General features: G+C 37.0%; 1 pseudogene; it reads left to right on the top strand.

The window, feature by feature from the left end:
- The window catches only part of LOC120104648, a 1191-nt pseudogene extending 493 nt beyond the window's left edge, over positions 1-698 (top strand).
- Positions 699-7002: the final 6304 nt, after the last annotated feature.

Below are 7002 nucleotides of genomic sequence, written 5' to 3'. Positions count from 1 at the left end.
AGCTACTTCGGAGACGGTATAGAAGGTAGCTTCCCCTTCCTCCCAAATCCACACCCTAGATATCAGAGAACTTCCCCTTCTCCCTCTCTAAATATCCTGCTATCTTCCTCCCCAAATCCCAACCCTAGATATCAGAGAACAGGAGATTTAATGGCCGATCCAAGATCTACGGCGGAGACGACCCCGATCGCCGGCGGAGCCCGGCCGGAGGCTCTTCACCCTACCAGGACCTCCAGATCCCTACCGGACCTCTACGACCTCCCACCTCGCCGGAGTTCCTTTTCCGGGAGTCGTTGCCCAGCGCCGCTCCTGGGGCGAGAACCTCACTACTACACCGGCATCGGCTCCTCACCGGCGCCGTTCGGCGCCTCCTCGGCTCCACGCGCCCCCGCCGCCGCAACCTGGCGACACCCCAAGATCCGCGTCAACGCATCCTCAATTCATCCGGCCAGGACGGCCGCCGGATCGGAAACCCGCCTCGGCGTGCTCGGCCTCCTGTATGCAGGGATGGAGAGCGGGATGGTCGCTGCTAGGGATACTGATGACTGGATCAACAGCGTGACTGCTGGCTCGGCACCGGGGCCCTGTTCAAGGCCGCGATGGGCCGCGTTCGGCGGCTGTCGCTGGCGCCATCGGGGGGTGATGGTGGGAGCTGCTGTCGCTGGAAGCAGGCGCTGAAGAGATATGTACCTATCTAGGGTTTGTTGTCCTTCTAGCTCCTGATCCTCTCGATCTGTTATTTCTTCTCGTTTCTTGATTCTAGAGGGGACCAAAATATGCGTGTCCATTTTTGCACTTATCACCATGCTGGGGGACCGGAGGTCAAATAATTGGTTTGGAATAAGCCGATAACAACAATTTCATTAATTTAATTTCGTTATATGATAGTATAACTGTTTGTATTTTGGTTTGAGGATTAACTTATGTGACTCTGTTCTTGATAGAATGTTTCAAATGTTGCATCTGTCTTGGTTCCTTAGTTGGCTCCTTCTTGTTGCTGTTTCGTCTGTTAGGAACTTTTTTCTTATGTTATATTATATAAATACAAAGAATCATTGTTGAATGGGAAATTTGTCATTTTGAGGCGACAGAGAATAAGTTCATGGTTCTTTACTTCCATTAACTGATCTTTAAAACTAGTTTTTAATATCAAGAAGATTATTGTAGTTATGGATATATGACAAGAAGTTTATTATCCTTGGTGTATTTATGTAATTACTTTTACCTAATTGCTTTGGCACTATTTAGCTGAATTTAAGTTTGCTTCTATGAATGCATATGTTCGGTCTATGGAATTGCAACATATATTCGAATTCACAGCGATTTTTCAGATATAAGATCAAAGATGGTTGTCTAGGTTTCTTTAAGCACCCGCTATTTCAAGAAATCCTGGTTTGCATTGCTTATTGAGATGAAGAACCCTTTATTGATTATGCATGATTTTAAATATCAATATCGAGCGCTGTACTATTTTTCTATCAAAATGGCACATCGGTATTAGTATGGTATTGGTACACCTGCATATATAAGTTGGTATATTCCAAAAAAATTTAAAAAACTATTATTGCCGATTGGTACAGCAGTACGGTATGCTGGTACTCGCCGCTGTGGATCGGTATATAGACTGGTTAACTGGCCCGTACTGGTACATCTATTTTAATGTCCGGCATCCTACTGGCGCTGGTTCTGTATTGGAATGTTATGGTATTATTGTACAATCCCATTTCAGCAATTTTTGAAACCATGATTTTATAGAGTTGTTTGTGTTTCATTGATGCATTAGTCTGGTCCCATTTAGTCGTGGATTAGGTCTGATTGTTTAATCACATTTTTAAATTTCTTCCCATTTAATCCTTCAAAGATTTTTTTTTTGTATGATCAGATTTTACCATTTGGTATTATAATGGCAAGATCCCTTATGGCATAGTACAGGCTTCTAATATTGTGTAGGTTCTGATACATTATTGAATGCTACAGTTGCTTGTTCTAACATTTGATGTGATAGGACAGCCTTTGTATGTAAGCAGAATGATTTATGCTATGTTCATTGAATCCGATGAATTTGTTAGTGAAAAGTCAGGAGTGCAATATGAGCATTAAGAATCTCAAGGACATTAAAGTAATAATCAGGATTCTCAAAGTTAGATTGAAATATTACTTATAGGTTAGAAGATTTGAGTTATGAAGAGCTATAAGATGGATGATTATGTTTGCTTTCTAGCTTTTATCAATAATTTGATGGATGTATCATTTTGTTTTATGCCAATTGTTAATTGGACCCAAAGTCTGACCACAAAAGAGCTGCCACAACCATGACTTCATGGGCTGATCATGAGATGTTAGATGATTGATTCCATCAATTTGTATTAATCTAATGGTGGCAGTAGTTTCTCAGAAAATGGTGTCAGTCAAACATTGTTTGGCACTAAAAGAAACTCATGGCAATACTATAGCAGTGGAAGCATGGATGTGGTACAGAAATTTGACGGGGGCATGGGGTTTGATGTTGAAGTATGTCTTACTGTAGTAGATTTTCTATTTGACTTTTCCAGTTATACTGATGACCAACAATCAGAAATGTAATCATACATTAAAAATATTGTTCATGTGTTAAAGTTGCTGTTGCATGAAGTGAGAAACTATGGTTCTTAGGAAGAAAGGGAGGTCCAATTGTGTTAAAGAGGTACGAAGTTTGGCTAGGTTGGTATACCATATTGCACAATAATCTTGCTGACTAGCGAGTGATTGTTCCATGGACAAAATTCACAGCAAGTGAATGACAACCTTTTCAGCATATTCTAAGTTTCTTCATATATTAGATGATCTAGACCTCTATCACTTAATCAAATTATTTAGAGAAAAGAATCTTATGAAGTCTTAGACAAGTAGACATATTGCAAAACTGAAGGAGTGTCATCATGAGCTAATGTTAGCTGACTGGAAGAAGACTATTGTATTTTTATTTTTTTTGCAGGTATGAGTGAGAATTAAGAAAGCCTCAAGACTGCTGTATTTTTATTTTTTTCAGTTATGAATGAGAAATAAGAAAACTCTAATTTCAGTATTCTGTAGCTTAGATTGCTCAAATACTTTTGCAACTGTCATGGATTGAACCTTCCTTTTATCATGGATTGAGTGGATTCCAAAAATCATTAATCAAAACTTTTAACTTTAAAAAAAATTCTAGACCATTGACTTATTAAAGGTAACAATATTGCAGGTCTTTTGTTGCTGGAGTTTGCCTAGTTTGTTAAAGAGGTAAAATGCAATGAACTAAAAAATCTAAAAGGGAGTTTGTATGCAAGTGTTAAGGACTTGTATATGAACTCAAAACTGGAAGTTGATAAGATTTGGAAATATAAACTCGCAACATGGAAATTGACAATATTTGGAAATTGACAATATTTGTAGGAAAAAAGTCTACGATTGGATGGATTTTCATATGGCCCTAATACAAACATGTATTATAAGATTTATAGTATAAAAATTTCTCCTAAGTATATTGTCCCATATTACTTTAGCATATTTGTAAGAGGCAAATTGACAATTAATGAAGTATTTTAAATCTGCAGTGTTGTTGAATGGGTTTTAGAACTTAAGAACAGTGTCCCATAGGCAATCGATAATTGTTTTTAGGGAGAAACTTTTAAAGAATGTTAGGTTGCAAGCCAGCAACTACATAGGAATCATTTCTTGGCACTTGGGAGATGTCCAGAAGGAAGAAATAGAGAAGGAAAAGTTCTAATGATGTGCTGCTGGATTCCAGTACTGTTGTCACCATGCCAGAGCCGTCATAAATGAATAATATGATTATGCTGCCATTCTGACTGAAATGTTGCTAACTTGCCTGAGTGCGTCTTAGTCTCTCAACTTTTATGATTTATCCTCTCAGTTTTTCAGCTTCTCCTACTTGCGTTGACCCACTTTGGACCTAAATTTGACTTAAACTGTCTGAACCCTCTCTATTTTGCTGACCTAGGCCTGTTGGCAGTCTTCCATGTAACTGCACAACTAATCTGGGCATACCTAGTGAACATGGTTGCCAAGATAGATAGCCAAGCCTCTAGGCCAGGTTCATAGGTGGCAAAGTGGTGCTTGTGAAGTGCATTAGTGGCCTAAGCTTGTTTTTCTTTTTAAACAACGAAAAAATGATTGGATTAATTATCCCCCAAAAATGAACTGCAGTAGAACTCATGATTGTATTGTATTGATTCCCAATAATCATAGAAGGAAAGATGGTTTTAATTTAAGATGGATCTATAAGCTTATAATAACATGCCTTTCTTAGTGTTTATATCTTAGACGATGTTTCTTCATCAGTGGCAATGGTTCAAAGCTAGGGGATTCCTAGGCAGTTGGAATTTGTAATAATTTGTCCCTCAAGCTCTGGTTGGAAGGTTCATAGTTGAAAGTCGGTCTCATCAGCAAGCCAATTGAATTTGTGATTAAACTTCTTTTTTTTCTCTATTTATTTATGTTCTGGTTTTTGGCTTAACGATGAGCTTTTATAAAAAATGCATTGATTTGAAGTTACTTGTGATGATCACTTTACTATTTGCTGTAGACTTATTCCTCATGAAGTATTTTGATTTTTTGAGGCGTGGAAATAGTGTGTGTAATGGGTCATGTGTTGGATAGATAGTTAACAGACTTGCCACTTGACAACATAACACCTTGGTCAAAACTTGCTACTTTATGAGTTTCATTTTTGTGCCTATAGTCTACCTTTTTTCAGTAAATCTTTTGGATAAATTACCTCCGTCAAAGAGTTGAGGTTGTTCTTTGCTTGTCTATATCTTAGGCAATCATCAAATTGAAGGAGATGAACTTTGCATGGTCAAGGAAGTTGTAATGGAGAGCAAATTTTGGGGAGACTGTTTTGTCAAAGATGTTATTAAAATCATTATTACGATGCAAGGCATGATGCTGGTTGTGGGGAATTGGAAAAATGCTTTGAGCATGTCATAGGAGTATTATTATGGAAGCTAATATAAAAGGTGGCTAGAGGGATCGGACATAGATTTTGGCCGGTGGTTGGTTTTAGGGGTGCTTTCTTGTTTGGCTGTCAACTCATCTTATTATGACTTTGGACTATGGACTATGAGGGGAGGAACTGTAAAGCTATCTTCTCAGAAAGCTTTATATTCCAGGGAAATTTGTAAAAATGATAATCTAGTTCAGAGGGATATTGAATGTTAGGTGTCATTTGGCATCACTTTCATTTTTATTTCCGAAAAAATTATTTTATTTATTTTTTAAAGTTTAAAAATATAAATATGTTTGGTATAGTCAACAATTTTTTAAAACATAAATGGATAATGAGGGTTGAGGCAACGTTAGTGATGGCAGAGATAGTAGAAGCTTGTAGTTGGGGGACGCTAGCGACATGGTGGCGGGGGGCAGTGGTGGTGGGGCAATCGATGATGTGGTGCTAACAATGATGATAGTGGTGGTGTTATGGCAGAGGCTATGGAGGCGGCGGGAGATGATGGATTGGTTGGTGGTAGTGGTTATTGGTGGTGGTATGGCGGGTGGTAGTAATGGTGGTGTTAGAGACAATAACGGCGATGGTGGTGGAGATGACGGTGATGGCAGCAGCATGATGGTTGTGGCGGTGGAGGTGACGACAACAGTGATAGCGGGTGAAAATGGAGGTGGTTCCACTGGTGTTGGTTTTCTTATTTTGCAAAATAGTAAAATAAGAATTTCTTACTTTCATTTATCTAAAAATAACATAATTGATTTTTGAAAAATAAAAATAATAACATATATTCCTTTTTTTTGTCTTGGTTTTTATAAGAAATAAAAGTGATGCCGAACAGGGCCTTAGTCTTACATTTTTTATTATATCAAGAGTAGTTTACATTGTATCTCAAGTAATTGGTGGAATAAAAAATAACTGATTTCAGAATAATTGTCGATATCTCTTTTTAACTTTTTAGGTAGCTTGCTATAGGATATTTCTAATTTGGATTTTCATGCAGATTTTTTACCTTTTAGTTTACATACCTTCTCAGGATCATGCATATCAGCCATTAGTTAACTATCAGTTGCTTCCTTTTCAGGGGGTCAAAGCTGTAGTATGAATCATATTTGTAGCCTAGTGATGAAATCTCATGCTTTTTTAAATATCTTTAGCATCCAAGTTTTTCTTTTCATTCATGTGATGATTGTGATTATGAAAGTGACTATCAATTTCATTAAATAGAAATATTGTTATCATATTTCTAACCAAATATTTTTTATCAAAATCTTCTAGAAAATCTTTTTAGAATGTTGTAAAAAAGTAATAAATCTATTGTAGAAAAAGTAATTTTTTATAATGGAAAGGAATGCAAAAAGTGGCTTAGTTTTTAGCTATCTACAATTGCATCTATGTTACTCCTATGTTCCAGTCAATTGATTCTATTATTTGTTTCAATGACCTGCATTTTAGTTTGTTTGCTTCATTTAGTTTTCATCTGAATTTACATTGCATATTGTGAAAGGTTTATACTTGTCCCACTACTTGAGTGATATGTATATTGACCAGTATCGAATTCATTTACTCGTTTTATGTGTGACTGAAGGTTTAACTTAATAATTTTGTCTTTTGTGTCTAATGAGGGTATGTAATTGGTGACTACCTAATTTTTGCTGTTACTTCCGTTACAACGGTCTAAAAAAAAAGTGCCCGTCGGTATGAAATTCTTGTATGTATATTATCTCAGAGAAATGCTGAGTTAAAGAGGATCATGTTTTGGATCATGCTGTGTGTATCAGTCATGTCCATATAGTGAATTATTCTGGTGTGTATAGATCTCGAGAGATGATGTGTTCAACAAGATCTTTTTTGGATCTTGCATCAATCATGTTCATATATTAATTATTTGGGATTCTGAGCATAATGAGTTCATTTTATACACTTGAGACTTGACATTTCCTGCAACAATTTATTTCTGTATACTGTGTAATATAGGCTTGATTTAGTCAATTAAAATTTGCATAGGCTCTTTGCCTTTT

The sequence above is a fragment of the Phoenix dactylifera genome, chromosome 2 (assembly GCF_009389715.1).
Source record: "Phoenix dactylifera cultivar Barhee BC4 chromosome 2, palm_55x_up_171113_PBpolish2nd_filt_p, whole genome shotgun sequence".
NCBI classification, from domain to species: domain Eukaryota; kingdom Viridiplantae; phylum Streptophyta; class Magnoliopsida; order Arecales; family Arecaceae; genus Phoenix; species Phoenix dactylifera.
This window is presented reverse-complemented; position numbering and strand designations above follow the sequence as displayed.